A 16,910-nucleotide genomic window follows, 5' to 3' on the forward strand; every position below is an offset into this window, starting at 1 on the left:
ATACGTCCCACTGTTGGGCACAGGTCGAAAGACATAATATACGATCCCGACGACCCTATTACTCTAGCCATAGAGGCAGCCAATCAGCTCGCGACACCAAACACTTCAGGACCCCGATATCGACCCCGCCAGCGTGGTCGACAATTTCCCTCATTCAGCGCTTATCGCTATCGACCCACTAGGGTAGATTAATTCTTTCAAATATTTTTCCTCTCAGACGAGGCCCAGAGCCGAGGTTCACGCCCAACTGGGCACCCTCAGGCCTGTTGTCTTAAACGTTGTATCGGGTGAGAGCCTTCAGCGCTCCCCATTTGTCCGGCCAAGTAGTTAATGCTATCTGCGGCAAATCTACAATAAGTCACGTCAAAAAAAAAAAACAAAAACAATCAGAGGGGTAGGGTATGGAGCATGCTCCACTGCGGGTAGTTGAAATTCATAGTCGTCTAACCATTTTTATTTTTCTATTTTGTTTCAGGTTGTGGTGAAATAGCAGCGCAGGCTAAAAAGTAAGTTTTATTTCACGTTCAATGTTCATGTCCCCATAGGAAATGTGGGGGAAACAGAGTTAGTATGACGACTGGATGCCTTCCGTTCAAAATGGGCTTCTTATGGAGTGAGCTTTAAGAAACATTTTTTTAAAGGCCCATTTTTTGGTTTATATTTTTCTTGCATTTGACAGTTGAAAGCCTCTTTAAAAAAATATATTCTATGCTTCTAAGTCAAAACAGGTCAGATTTATTTTATTTATTTAACAACAAAACAGACTTACAGACTAATCCAATACTCCTGATTCGGTAAATTAACATAATTCACTTAGTTATTTACTATAACATTAATAAAGGGACTTATTCTACTACATTATTTCATTGTCCAATGATAAAACAAAAAAAAACAACAATCGCTTTCGAACGTGGCACGGGTGGATGGTGAAAAATGTCAAGAATGTGGCCGCATTTTTCAGTACAACTTGGAAGAGTTTATGTCGATTTATCATTGTGGTTTTGGTAATAAATATCTACTTACTTAATTCTGTTTCTGTGGATATATGGGGCCGTTTTATCGTTTTTATATTATCTCACACAGTTCATCGTATTATTGATTACTCTAATATCTATATGTTGCTAGATGTTTGTAGACTAGTGACTCTACATCAAAAATGATTAAGACTTAAGTAAATACTAGCCGGGACCGATTGTTTATTCTTACATTGAATTCAACTTATTTCGCCTTTTGTTGTGTAGACTGTAGTAGATGGTGAGAGGTCGAGAGTTCTACCTCCAAGTTCAAACACCAGTTTGTTCCTTGTCATTAGTTATCTATTTATTTATGGCTTCGCTACGCATTTAGCCAAAAAAAGTTAGGGAAACGTGGATATGGTAAGGAAATAATTTATTTTATACAATTCTTACACTTTCGAGGGAGGCGTCGGTCATTCGGGTCGGTATTCCCATGTAAAAATATTCTTATGTACATAATATTTTCATACCTGTGTTGCCAGCATAAATAACAATTAATTCTGAAGAACGCATTATTATCTCACAGCCATAGCAACCCTACTAGGCTACAGGTTTTTTTTTTCTTACCAGTTAGTCCGATCCCATGTTTTCAATGGCCATTGCTTGCATAAATTTGCATTTACCTCGCTAAGCCTGGTTATTAAGCAATATAAAGTTTAGAAAAAAAGAAGCTAGAAACTGCAAAATGCCGTTAGAGACACTACGCAATTTACATGTCCACCTGAACTACGACAGGTGGTTAACATACCTAAAATACAAGACTAACTGGTACGGAAGTGCGTTCCAGGATTGGAAATATACACAATCCAAAGAAAATTAGTTTTAAAATTAACTATGTTTATGTTCAAGCTCTTCAAACCTCATCGTCTCAAGTTCAATCCGAATCAGCAGGGTGTTCAATCCCAGTTAATAGTACATTCGCTAGCACCCCTTCCCCCGCTATTCCCACTCCGAAACGTAATGGCTCTGCCACATTGCTCCTCGCTCTGCCGTGATGTTGCCTACTCTGTACACATATTGCGAGCTCTTTCGACTAGCGCCCAACAAATCCTGCTGGCAATGCTCTCGCTTCGAGCTTCTTTTTATAACTTTATGTTAAAAAAGCTTTGGTTCGCGCCCACCTTCAGGCCTCTTGTCTTTGTACTGGACGTAATTTTTGTACAGGACGGGAGCTCTCAGCGCTTCCTATATGTCCGACCAAGTAACTAATGCTATAAGAGGGAAATCTACATAACTCACGTAATAAAAAAAATAACAAAATGCCAATGGAGCGAGCATGATGAGTAAAATTTGCCACACTATGTCTCTGTCTCCTTTCCTTGCTACTTTCCATGCCACCGAGTGTGTGGCAGGGCTTTTACATTCACCAGCCTATACGGGGTACAGACAAACATCACACGAACTGGCTATGACGTAGGCGCTACAATCGCGTGCGCATGGCATCGCTCCGCACACACGATCATTAAATGTATATCTGTTAATAATAATTGCGATTGTTGGTTGTATGTAGGGTTGCCAGAGAGTTAATGGACTGGACATTATGCGGGTTATGATTTGAGTAAGTTAGAGTTTCATCTTTTAGGGCAATGTAGAAATAGTTATTCTTCTTCTTCTTTGCGAGTCGATGGCGATCGATACTAAATTTTTGCTGACCCATAATAAATAGTTAGTAGTTTTAGTACGTATGGTGAAGTTTTCCTTTCCTTAGATCATCAGAACATCTAATTAAAAATAATATTTTAGTTAACTAGCTTGTTTTGGCATCTGAATTCGTGGTCTCAAAACGTAAAAATAAAATCTAGTATTCAAGAATTTTCAATCAAGTTACAATACGACTTCGGGAACATAGGGCTAGGCGCATAATTCCGCCACTTTCACACAAAAAAAAAAACCCGGACAAAAAGATGGACTTACATGAGAACTTTGATAGTGAAAAAAGTGAAGTTGTTTCACATATTTAATACTCGATAACTATTCCATTCCACACACACAGTGTAGATACAGGTGAGATTATAAAATAATCTCAATCAATCTGTTTCCCAGCCATCTGGCAGCCCTAGATATTATGTGCGCGGCGAGTTATAGCGCAGTTGCCGGGCGAGCCGCCCCCCGCGCCCGCGTCTTGAGATGGCATTCAGTTTCGCGAGTCGGCTCAATGGACGCTTCTCATGTGAAGATGATATGATAATAACTGCAGGTTTTGAAAAGAGAACGCTTTTTAATATTTTAAATGTTGTTATTTACGTGTAACGTGCCTACGTAATTACCACTACTAGGTACATGCTTCCTTTAACTGGAGTGTTAGGTACAGATTTCCATTGCTGCCACTCAACTGACGTTAGAAAAATGAATAGTCAAATTATCGTTAGACTAATCTGAGACATAAATACGGGGTAGTGGACAATGACAAAGTTCTAAAAATCGATAAAAAATAATAGCCTTTTATCTGTTGGTAAGATAACAAAATACTTATAAGTAATTTAATAATAATAAACGAGGAATTTTATTTGATAATAATGTTATGCATTACGTTTATTAAGAATATCATATTGCCTTTTATCAGTAGGTAATAATTATTATGGTTGGTCAAAGCAGAAACTTACGTAGAAAATGGAAGTGTAACTTCTAACTCTACTAACTCTCGAGTGTCCTTGACACGATAGAACAGGACCCTTTCTCTTGAACCGAACTCTAGCTCGTTATTCTGTGTTCGACTTCGCCACGAGCAGACGTGTGTTTCTTTTTTCTAAAAATATATAGTTGTTCGCGTATCTCAATATTCATTTTAGTTTCCATTGCTATAAGCTCGAAATTCCAACAATTGTGTTACTAACGAGTGACGTACGCGCGCCACAACAGCGAACCTGCGGAACACAGCTACAGATTGCAGTACGCACACATTCATTTTCTACGAGTGAGTAATTCTTTGTGCATTATAGACTATGAGCTTGCTGTTGCGATCTCCGTCAAGAAATGAAGGCGGCTCCCAATCTCAACCTGACCTTTCCAAATTATCTCAGGAAGCCATGGATAGTCAGATCACCGTGCGTAAAAGAAAGCAGCCTGATGATCGTCATTATGAGTGCAATAGCGAGATAAGAGAATTACGTTCTGAAATCGCTAAGATTACTTCTATGTTGGAAAACTTACTTGCCTCCAATGTTCAAAACACGAACCAAATGCGTGACGGGATTTCCGAATTGAAAATCCAGATATCGGAGATAAAAACTTCGCACGCTGAAACTATGCAAGCTATTCAGGATGTCAAATCATTAACGTCACATCTCTCGACTGAACAGATTACGCTAAAAAAACAAATATCAGACATAGACAAAAAAGTTTCAGTTGGTGAGAATAAAATTAAGAATTTGGAGATCGACTTGAGAAATTGTAAGTCCGCATCTTCTTCGATTTCTAACGAGGACTTGATAAAAGAGCTTCAAGACCGCCACAATAGAATGAAAAACGTAATTGTTGCTGGAATCGCTGAACAGACGCTTGGGAGCTCGGAAGAACGCGTCAATAAGGACAATGATGATGTCTATAAAATTCTACGCGACGCTGTTGAAAACACACCATCCCCCACGAACGTATTCAGGATTGGAAAATTCAAAAAAACGTCAAATCGTAGAATAAAGGTCTGCTTTGAAAACGAAGAACCTGTCAGGAAACTATTGCGTTCAAAGAAGTTGCCGGAAGGAATTAAGCTGTACTCGGACCAGACTCCAAATCAGCAGAAGTTGATGCAAACCTTAAAGGAAGAACTAGATCAAAGACAGAAGAACGGAGAAAAGAATCTTACTATAAAGTATGTGAAAGGAGTACCCAAAATTATTGAAGCAGCTGCAAAAAACTGAGCACCGTAAAAACTAAACTTAGCCACAACATAAGCTATCAAGTTATATCAAATTATTCTGATCTGCGTCCTACCAAGTCACGCCTGAATTTCTACTATCTAAATGCACAAAGTATATGTGGGAAAGGAAAGTTCGACGAACTGAAATGTATTCTCCGCTCAGTTAATACCACTATACACATCATTTTGATAACCGAAACTTGGTTTTCGTCTGAAGAGCAAGCACTGCGTTTCCAAATTCCCAACTATACACATCATTATAATATCAGAACTGACAGAACTGGTGGTGGCGTTTCAGCTTATGTTCATAATAACCTAGAGCACAGTCAATCGTTATCATTATATTGGAATGGTAATAATTATCTATGGATTAAATTAAAAAAATACGCGCTGGATGTTGGTGTAGTATACTACCCTGGAAACACAAATTTAGAAAATTTTTTGGATACATTGGATTCCCAGTTACAAACACGGAAGCGAGGCCTGATCTTTGGTGATTTTAACGTTGATTTGTTGGCAAGATCCCCAAATACTGCTGTCAAGAATAAGAAATTATACACTTATACCTTAAAAGAGGCTGGATACAAAATACTAAACAAAATTGATGAAGACTATTGTACAAGAAAAACTCCAAAAACAAATACAATCATAGACCACGTAAGCACAGCCCTAAGTACGGACAGCTACAACATGACAATAATTAAATCGTCAATGTCCGACCACAACCATATTTACCTTGAGCTAAAAAAATACAAACCGCCATCAAAACAACGACACACGTACGAAGCTATAGACTACGAAAGGTTATATCAAGCACTTAAACTTGCCGAGATTGATAACCTAGATCCAGACTATACACTACTAGAAGCTACAATTAAAAAACACATAGACGAGAATAAAGTTAAGAAACAAAAGATACTGAACTTACCACAAAAAGATTGGATACAAAAAGACATCATACACGGTATCAGCCAGAGAAATGGGCTGTGGTCTCAATTAATGATCGATCCTGAAAATGAAACGATAAAGAAAAAATTTCAAATGAAGAGAGATGAAGTTGCCGACAAAGTTAAGAGTAATAAGGATTCATACTACTATAACAAATTCACTAAATGTCTCAAAAATCCACAAAAAACCTGGAATCTAATAAATCATCTATCAGCTAATGAACTAAAACAAAGTCGTGTTCCCCCAACACTCTCCATAGACTCCCAAACTATTAATGACCCAATCAAAGTGTGTAACGCATTTAACCAATATTTCTCCACTATTGGATCTATCCTGGCAAATACAATAAAAACTAATCTTTCATACAATCATGCACCCTTTTCACCATCCATACAATCGGATACTATCTCACTTAATAACTTAAAACCATGTACAGCAGATGAAATTTCTAAAATAATTGACAATCTTGACCCTAGTTCTAGCTCTGGAATTGATGGTACAAATACCAAAGCTGTAAAATGTATGAAACCATTGATAGTTAATAAACTAACTGAATCTATAAATAACTTGTTGAGCGTTGGTCATTTCCCCGACTCACTTAAGATAGCAAAAGTTAGTCCCATTTTCAAGTCTGGCTCTAAAACTGACCCAGGCAACTATCGCCCAATTTCAGTTTTACCTGTTTTATCCAAGATATTGGAACGGGTTCTGTATAGACGAATAGAAGCACATCTAGATTCAACCAAATTTATATCACTAAGACAATTTGGGTTCAGACCAAAGAGTAACACATTGGCGGCAACAATTGATCTAGTCACTAAAATTAAGCAAAATATAGATAAAAAAAACATTGTTTTGGGCGTATTTATCGACTTAAAAAAAGCTTTCGATACCGTAAGCCACGACCTGCTACTACAAAAACTAGAGAAAATTGGAATTGCTGGTGTTGCTCTGCAGATATTTAAGTCTTACTTACAAAACAGACGCCAAGTAGTGAAGATCTCGAATTATGAAAGTACAGTCCTTCCAATATCTTTTGGTGTGCCGCAGGGTTCTATATTGGGGCCTCTTCTCTTTTTGATATACATCAATAATGTCCAAAATTTGAATCTAACCGGTTATTTAACTTTATACGCGGATGATACGTGTCTATTTTATTTTGGGTCCTCGATACACGACATAATATCCAATGCACAGAAAGATCTTAAAATCCTGCATAACTGGCTACAGTCAAATCTACTTACAATTAATATCGCAAAAACTTCATACATAATATTTAAAGCTAAAAACAAAACCATTCCCTCTTTTACACCACTAACAATTAACAACATACCTCTTCTAGAAAAAAAGCACGAAAAATATCTGGGTTTGAGAATAGATAATCAATTGTCATGGAAAGTGCACATAGATCACGTAAAGAAAAAAATATCTTCTCTTATCGGCTCCTTCCGTGGTATTGTTCGCTGTTTTCCACGCTCCATTCGTTTCACTATTTATAATTCATTAGTAAAATCTCATCTAACTTATCTAATTGAAATATGGGGTAGTGCGTCTAGAACTAAATTAGCAGAATTGCAAAGATCTCAAAACAAAATTATTAAAATGTTATTTCACTTTCCGTACCTCAGCTCTAGCTCTATAATCTACGCCAAAACAAAACTCATGAACATCCACAACTTATACATCTACAATACATGCATACTAATCCGTAAAATCATCGATAAAACCATTCATACATCCATCTCACTCCCACAACAGAAAAACTCACTCAAACGCATAACTCGTCGAGCCAGCTATCTCGTACTACCTAAGATACGAACAAATTACGGCAAGTCAATGGTGACGTACGAGGGAGCACAACTATATAACAAAATACCCTCAGAAATAAAAAATATTAAGAATTTTGAGGCATTTAAGCATAAATTATCCAGTTATTTGTTAGAAAAGTAACTATTTATTTTAATCACTTAAGACTGTGCTAGATACAAATAAATATTATACATATTTATATTTAATAACCGGCCAGGGGGCTGTGTAGGTACCGCACTTTTAGAATTGCACTTATTTCTAACTATACCTACGTAGTAATTCAAAATGAAACTCTTTTTCAAATCCGTTTTATTTATAAAATATATCTTGTGTACCTACTTAAAGTTATCATAATTTTGAAAGTGTGGTGCCTGGTTCTGCAGACCAGTCTCTGTATATGTGGAAGTGCGTGAAGGAAATGCATATGTGTAAGTATATTAGGCGAAGTGTGAACTTATATGTATACAAATGTAAGTACTTTGTTTCTTATGTAAATGACATGTAATATGTTGGAAAATAAGAAATAAATTCTCTTTAACCAGAGCTCGTCCATTATTCATGTAAAGGTTCTTTTATCTCGCTTAGCCTTTCTCACATGTGAGAATTACTAAAAGTAGGTAATATAGATGTTTGTACACGCGAGTTCGAAAATGTTCGATAATGGAGTGCCGATGTTTGTATGAGCTAAATAAGTTTTTTAACATAACAATACATAAAAAGCTCACGAGTATATCCCAATTGTGGTAGTCAGAGGCACATCCACCGCACGGTGAACTAATTTATTTATTGCATTCCATGTAGTACAATGGGGTGTAGTACAATAGGCATAGGAACCCTTCAAGGAAGGGAAGGGAGGAAGTGTGTATTAAAACTAAAACTTATCATATAAAAATTCGTCTACAGTGTTAGCTTAATTAGTAGTTTCCACCCACACCTCACCGAGCTCGATTCGTTTTTTTATCGGAGTTATTCTTAGATTTTCGAGTATATAGGTAACAATTGGTCTGCGGGATTTTGTAGATCCTGTCTATATGGGCTATATAATCAGTTACTGTACTGTTAATTACATCCATCTTTAGACTACAATACTAAGAGTGACTGCAAGTTTGCATGTGTTTGATAATGTTTTGTTTTACGATTCGAACTCAACTTAAAAATTGTGTCGTAAATCCAATCCACAAAACACAATACTCAGCACAATTCGCGCTAAAGCCGACCGCGCACTATACCGACAGCATTTATAGCACGTACATACCTACAGCACGGATCCCGTTAGCTTGCACATTTTTACGACTGGGCCGCGGCAATTTAACAGGCCGCTCTCACGGCGGCCCTACGTGATCTCCGGTGCGCGAGCGGAATGCCAATAACTGGTTAGGAGGATTCTACACTGCGTGACACGCGAGCCAAAAATTAAAAGTTGAGTCGTGTACTTACTAGGTTCAAGATAAATTATGAAATTCGAATTACTAAATAAGTAGAGACACATCTAAAACTAACGAAAAACATTTTCATCGTCACTAATTTCAGAGCCACGCTCTTGTCAGTGTAGCATTCTCCATGTTATTTTTTTGGGAAAAATAGTGTGGAGGGGGGGGGGGGGGGGGGGTAACATTTACTTTTTTCTATTTAACAACTTTTTTTATTTTTTATATGGGTACCTACCTGAAATAAATGCATTTTTTTAACTTATTTATTCATTTTAAACAAGAAAAACGTAATAATAAGTCCGACATTTTATCACGTTTTTCTATGATGTGACAGTGTACTTTTTCAAACAGGTTCCATATTAATTTCGTGTTTTGACGTTTATTAAAAATTAACTGATTTGACTAGCTGGAAACTGGAAGCCTGTTCTTTCGTCTTGTGTCTGTCATACACATATGAATGAATGAATACCTAAATGTTATTTCGGATTTGGATACATTGATTTTAGTAGATTTTTAAACCCATTCTTCTGTATTTATAAAATCATAGATTAATTTTTTGAACTTTATGTTTCTTCTTTTCCAAAAAGGGTAATTTTAAAGTTTTTTATATCATTCAGAATTTTGTTTACATGAAAGGTCAAAGAAAAAGTATTTAATAATAATAGAAAGTCACTAAAAGGTAAATTTAAATGCAATGACTTAATCTATAATTTTAATATTTAAGGGTACTTATGTAAAACTTTATTGTTTACCCTCTAATATCGTGGCTGACTTTGCAAAGTGACGTATCTGCAATATTTTGCTAGAACAATTTGTGTCTACGTGATAAGTGGACGTCAGTCTGACGCGAACTATTAAACGTTAAACTTGTACACGCGACTTTGATTTGAGATTATATCACAATAGTATAACATTACTAATAAATACCATAACCACACATGTGACCATACCCTTACACTTATAATCGACACAACTCAAGGTAATCATCAACAGTTTTATAAGCGATAATTTTGAAGTGCAACGTGAAGTGAACGCTCGCCTTTAATTAAATGAGCTCTTGAAGAAACTCGTATCGGTATACCGGAGATAACTCCGCGCAAGGACGGAATCCGACTCCTCTCAGACCTAATCTATACGTGACAGATGCATATAGACATAATATAGACCGATATGTGGGTACTATATCTTAGAATTATGCAAATTAGACTATTATATAATGTGCGACTTTCCAGGCTACGTTCCTCAATAAAAAATGAGCTGTACAGAGTTGCCTTCGTTTAACCTTCTAATTTCATGGATAACAGACATACGCATCTTTTATCTTTGTTTTTGGGTATTTTTTTTCTTTATTTACGGAGTTTTATCTTACAAAAAGACAATGTCACTCCGTAGTGACTTCTTCGATTCTACAACTTACACAAACTAAAAACAACTTAAACTAATATAATAATGTTTAGGCTTAAAACAAACTGTTCATCCCCTTCTCTTCAAGCCCATCATTACAGTTTTGTACAGTGCCATTGTTTTTGGGTATAAATGATATTGCACCCAGGCACAATGCATCTTCCACGCAATAAGCAATATAGGTAGCAACATATACCATATCTATACCATATCTGATTCAATGATCAAGCAACAAATTATTTTTATATATGCCTCTGCCATTACATTCTATTTTTAAATAATTATGTAGGTACCCAAGCAATGAGACAATAGGTAATTAACACGTTTTTCTATCGTGTGGGTTGCGAGGTGGATTACCAACCCCATCAACCCTGGTGTCACGGTTACTATTGAGCCGCCAAAGGACCCTAACATCTCATGTAACGACTACTAACTTACATCATTAAGTAGTAATTGGGACCAACGGCCGGGAACAACTTAACTGCAGTTTTATATTCTACTACACTTACACTACTATACTATACTACACTAAAACACGCTACTACTACTACTTTATACTTACTTTACACTTTAAAATATTCGAATAACTTAAATAATCCATCCTGAATACTATCTCCAACATAATTATTCCCTCGTTATTCATTGATTGACGGTGCGTTATCAGTCATTAACTATTTATCAACTAGGTTTGTCTACTGACCTATTTTCAAAAGCAAACCACTTAGTAATGATCGATCCTCTATTTGAGTCCAAACTTTATACAACTTTTGTATGAATTTGGAGCCACATTTGTAACTAGGTGAATCGCTTTTAAACTGTCTGGCCTCTTAATTATTATGAAGGGTATTAATAATTTTGACAACTACGTTTTACATTAAAGGAGTAAAGATATTTCGTTTTCAAATATAAGTAAGTGCTGAGGGGTTAAAAAGGCCACATCGAAGCAATTCATCTAAAAAACAATGTTGCAATTTAACACATGCGCATATAAAAGTAAGTGCGCAATGCCAATAAATTTCAAAAACCTATATTGCTTCTTTAGATGAATTGCTCCGATGTGGTCTTTTTAGCCCCCCAGTGCTTCTATTATCTTAATGCCCCTCGGTTATCATCGCATTCCCGAACGCAAACGAATGCTAATTTCCATGTTCATTAATTATTAGAATTATCGTGAATCAGAATTTGAATTCGGAACTAAGCCTAGTAACTTTTTTGTTAAGGTCCTTAGTTCTCTACTGGGAATAGGGGTTATTTATTTGATTTATCGTATAGAATAAGGAATTTGAATTCAGAACTACTTTATTTTTAAACTGCTTAATTCTGAATTCAAATTCAGAAACACGTTAATCTAATAATTAATTAACACATAAATTATCATTCGTTTGTGTTCGACATTACGAAAATAGAAGCACCGTTTTTGATGCCACCAGTATTCCTTCGTTATTTATTCATAACCTTTATGCCTGAAGCCCATATGCCCGTTTTGTTGAGTTGATTTAAATTATAATTTGTAAGACAGACATCATTATAACATAGTAAACCAATAGTAGACAAATTAAGTTAAATAAAATTAAGTTTTCACCAGACTATGTGGGGCTATACCTACCTACATCTTATTCTTCATCACTATATTGTTGTTTTCTTTAATTATAACAAATATAACTTATCTGGTTTTGTTTATTTACATGCATACATACATGAACTCACGCCTTTTTCCCACCGGAGTTGACTATGGATCACTTCTCTTGCTTCCTCGACATTCATCAGTCGTTGTTTATTGATATTGCAGTATTTCTTGTCTAATAGTATTATGTGCAGTCCACAGCTGGAGTTGCAAGTGCAAAAGTTAGTATAGTGCAAGATATCAAACTCGCTTCGAATTCTACAATCTAATAAGTTATCTAATATTTGGCAAGTTTGCAGTTCTACGGGCTTTAGTTATGTGAGATATGGCTATTACGAAGATCCTAGCGTGAATCCTTTAGGTATTATTTATACAGGGTGTTAGTGACATCGTACCGATTACTCATAGGGATGACTCTGCTCATGATTCTGAGTTAATATCAAGATTTTTTTTATATTTTCAGTTTTGCGTCGGATATTCCACTTGATATCTGATTCATGATTCACCATCCCTCAAAGTTACGGTGTCACAAACACCCTGTATACGAATATGTTCTATAGACTAATACTCTAGAATTTTGAAAGCTACATAGACCTATTCTCAAATTTACACTCTATTTTTGATAGAAAGAAAAATATATACAGTGAAACTTGGTTAAGTGGGACCTGGATAAGTGAGAAACCTCCATAACTAGAACTCATACTGAGGTCCCAACACTTTGGCACTGAATTACCTCTGTTAGTGGGACGAGGTAAGCCTCTATATCTGGGATTCGTTCTTTCGATTTATCATCATAGTTACCTCTATAACTGAGACAGCGAGTAAATTTTATATGCATAAACCTCTGTAACTGAGATAACATTGTTTGTTTACTCATTCTTAATCTAGCCACAAATTCCACACGTAATTCCAAGTACGTAAGTACAAATTTTGAGCTTCAATTACCTTCATTTTTAGTTTCCCTTTACTATCATACAGATTTTTATTTGGAAAATACATAACACGTTATTTTGTTTAATGATCGCACCTGTATAACTGAAATAACTTATATTCTCACCTCTATTAATGGAACCCTCTGTAAATGAGACAGATATTTATTTATACCTGTATATCTGAGACACTGGGTAAGTGGAATACCTCTATAAGTGAAACGACATTGCAGGTCCCTTGATGTCTCACTTAACCAGGTTTCACTGTATATTGTAGAAGGACGCAACACACCGCCGCCGCGGCGTTTTTCTTAATTATTAGTTCTCAGAATAAGTGGTATATGATTAAATGATCGTTATAGGCTTGAATTAATTTTAATTGGGCTATCTTTCTCGGAAAAAATACTTATTTATACCGGTGATTTTTTTAATAATATTACCTACGTTAACGGAACGGAAGGCGTTTGGGGCAACCACCGTTCTACACGCCCTATCTATGGAGTAATGGCGATTACTCCACCGACAAGAGCGCAGCTCTTAAATAAAGAGAGTGATTACCTACGTTAGAGGGATGAAATTACACATATAAGATTTCCCAATATGGCCAACATAATAAATTACAAGTTTCTAACAATCGTAACCGAGTTCATTGGCCCAGATACTTGTAAACTTTACCAAGAACCTGGCTCGCTAGTTCTTCATACGTATGTAATATTATGCTAAATATGTGCGAAACAACAAAGGGTAGATCGGTCGCGCCTTCACGCCTCGCTTCATACGGTGTAGGGTTACCAGACACCTCGTAAACCGCAAGGAAACGACTTTCCTTTTGCAGTTTTAGTTGAGTTTTTTTTTATTGCTCTCGCTTTGACGTTGTATAAAGATAGAGCAATGGTGTTCAGAATGAAATATTTTATTACACAAAGTCCCAATACAAAGATCTTTACTCTTAGTGAAATAGGTTTTATTTGTCTTTTTATCTGACTAGGATTATCTTAGCGATGTGGGACCGCCTTACCAATTAACTTGACAGGCGGACAACAAAATGATCATGTAAGGATTACTTTTTTCGTTTTAAGGATCGGAACCCTAAAAATAAACTGCACGTGTCTGTATAAGTATTTGACAGCTAAGCAAAGTTCAATCGAATTATTTGTAATTTGAATTAAATTTTGCCTGGCTGTCGAATGCTCGGTAAAGCGGTAAATACTTGGATGACAAACGTGTTGGTTTGTTGTTGCTATAAGATTTTATTTCGTACTTTTATTTATAAAAGCGATCGCAGATGCCAACTTTTGAAACATACAACATCAGGCCTCATACGTTATCTAGACGTTTCCAGATAGACTATACAGTGTCTAGCAGGCACTTTTTTCATGAATGATAAAGACACCTCTCCTTGGCATTTATTATTCCCATCTGACGGTGGGGTCTGCCTTTTTCGTACTTCTCTTCCACTTCGCTCTATCAGACGTGTCGTTCTCGGAGACATTGCACATACACAGGCTTTTTGACCACATCCGCCCATCTTGTTTTGGTCGCCCTCTTGGTCCCACGTAGTCGGGTTCTTTTTACGTGCTCAAGCCATCGAAGCCTGCTCTGCGCCTGATATATAGACACCATATATGTATAACCGGACCTGGAAATTAGGCTGGTTAGGCAAGCAGACCCTGTGAAAAACGGGAGATGAATAGTAAATGTTACTGGCAAACAAATACGATCTCGACTCATTTATACGGTGGCACAGGAACAAAGGCGGTGAGCGCAGGAAGCCGGCACTAGGGTTCTCAAAGGCATCACGCTACTAAAACATTTTGCTAGAAAAAAAAACCCCTTTTCTAAATAAAGAAAAAACATTTTGCTATAGCATACTCGACTCGGTACGCTATGGCTTTGTTTAATCTGATAGTTTATATACATACATAAACGCGCCCTTAATTACTTACAAAGAAAGTTACGTTATTTTAATGGAGCCACTTGACATTAACTCAGACTCATGGTCTGAATTATCCTCTTCGGTATTCGTTACGATGTCACTAACACCCTGTATATTACACGAGCAAATAAACACCTCAACTCACAACAACAATAAATTACAACAACACAACAAATAATTACTATAGTAACATAGCTTTGTACTACGAGTGGGAATCAATTTAAAACTATGCCGAGCAAGTTGTGAGGTTGGCACGTGATTTACGGGAATTTACTGGAATTTACGCGAATTTATGCGAATTACGCTTCGCCTAGTTCGCGTGGTCGGCCTGCCGGTTTGTTTTGAGAAACGTTAATATAATATGTTGTCGGGAAAAAGTTGTTAAATGGTTTGTGCAACTGTTGCCGGCAACTTGTATTGTGTTAAATATACAATATGGATGCGTTAATGAGACGCAGGTTTTCTCTTACTTTTTTTATTTCCGTAACGATGTCATTAACAGATGTATCATTAACTAACACATATGAGTCAATGGTTACTTGGAATTATGTTAACCGGGCACAAATCCTGGAAACCACGTGATATCAATTATGTATGATCCAAACATGAATTCAAACTCATAAAATCGAATTCAGTTGTTTAGAACTCATGAGACGCGTGCGTGACTTACGCGTCCTCCGATAAAGACAATCACGGATAAATAATAGAATTCGTTATTAAGGAAATATATGTCACGGATTTGTAAGTGAAACATTACCAAATTCCACAAATTACTCGTATATTTATATGGTAACACAGCCTACGATTTGTGTTGTGCTAGACCTCCGTTCACAGCTCATTACCGCACTTCCATGCATTGTCTTCAACACATTGTGATGCAAGCTACAACGGAACACGCTTCCGTTTCCACGCCGATATTGTGTCTTATTTACTCAATTTATCAATGGACATTGAAGGTGGATAGCGCGGAGTAGAAGCGCGTATTAGAAACAAAAATTTAATTAAAATAATGAGAAGCCTGAAACCAGGGTTGATGGGGTTGGTATTCTACTTCACAGCCCGCACGATAAGAAGATTAATATAAAGCGGTTCGAATCCAGCACAGGCCTAAACCAATGATTGTCGAATTTGTTTTCGAATTTATGTTTGGATCATAAATGATTATCACATTCTCAGCGGTAAACTAAAACATCGTGAGGAAACCCACATTCCCGAGAAATGCATTTTCAAAGGTATGTGATCTAACCTGTATTGGGCTGGTTTTCCCTTCGCGGGTTGGAAGGTCAGACAGGCAGTCGCTTCTGTAAAAAACTGGACCTCTGAATCTTCCTTCAGGTTAGGTAAGCGGATCCTGTGGAAAACGGGATAATGCTATGCGATTGAGATGTTTTTAGAACCTTTGCATAGATAGATAGTTAGATAAAATACTTTATTGAGCACAATGGACACAAAATACAGAGATAAGGACAACATATACAGAAAAGCACAACAGGCGGCCTTATTGCTCATGCAGCAATTTCTTCCAGGCAACCTTTGGGTACAGGGATATTTTGTACAAGTATAATATAGTATGTAATATTATGTTTGCATTTATGTCTGTATATTGTGACAATCCAGTCTAGCTCATTGGAGAAGAAGAATAAAATGAATTAATTATATAATGAACAGCTTACATAGATTCTACAACCACGCCACGTCCCCCTACATAATAAACAGGAAGGGTCAAAGTAATTGTGTAGAAAACATAAAACCAACATCAAATTACGCTAATCAACGGTCATGTATAGTCAGATAATGCAAAAGAACGCGTGCTATTAGCATGTTGTGCTATGCCTGCTATGCATGTTGTGTAATTACTAGGTGTGATAATAACCGCCGAGGTGGGGTTTTTTTTTTAATTAAAAAGTGCTATTGATTTTTAATGTTTGTGCTTACTTTTCTTTGTAATTAATGTTTGT

At 36.5% G+C, this 16,910-nt stretch overlaps 1 protein-coding gene across 12 annotated transcripts in view; it reads left to right on the forward strand.

Annotated features, from left to right (window-relative positions):
- The window catches only part of LOC126377113 (C-terminal-binding protein), a 144,999-nt gene that overhangs the window by 42,322 nt on the left and 85,767 nt on the right, over positions 1-16,910 (forward strand). For all 12 annotated transcript variants that reach the window (XM_050024775.1, XM_050024777.1, XM_050024784.1 and 9 more), the window contains exon 2: positions 476-506. The gene's annotated coding sequence lies outside the window, so the exon portion shown is untranslated. The remainder of the gene's footprint in view (positions 1-475; positions 507-16,910) is intronic.

Source organism: Pectinophora gossypiella, chromosome 22 (assembly GCF_024362695.1).
Source record: "Pectinophora gossypiella chromosome 22, ilPecGoss1.1, whole genome shotgun sequence".
Lineage (NCBI taxonomy): Eukaryota > Metazoa > Arthropoda > Insecta > Lepidoptera > Gelechiidae > Pectinophora > Pectinophora gossypiella.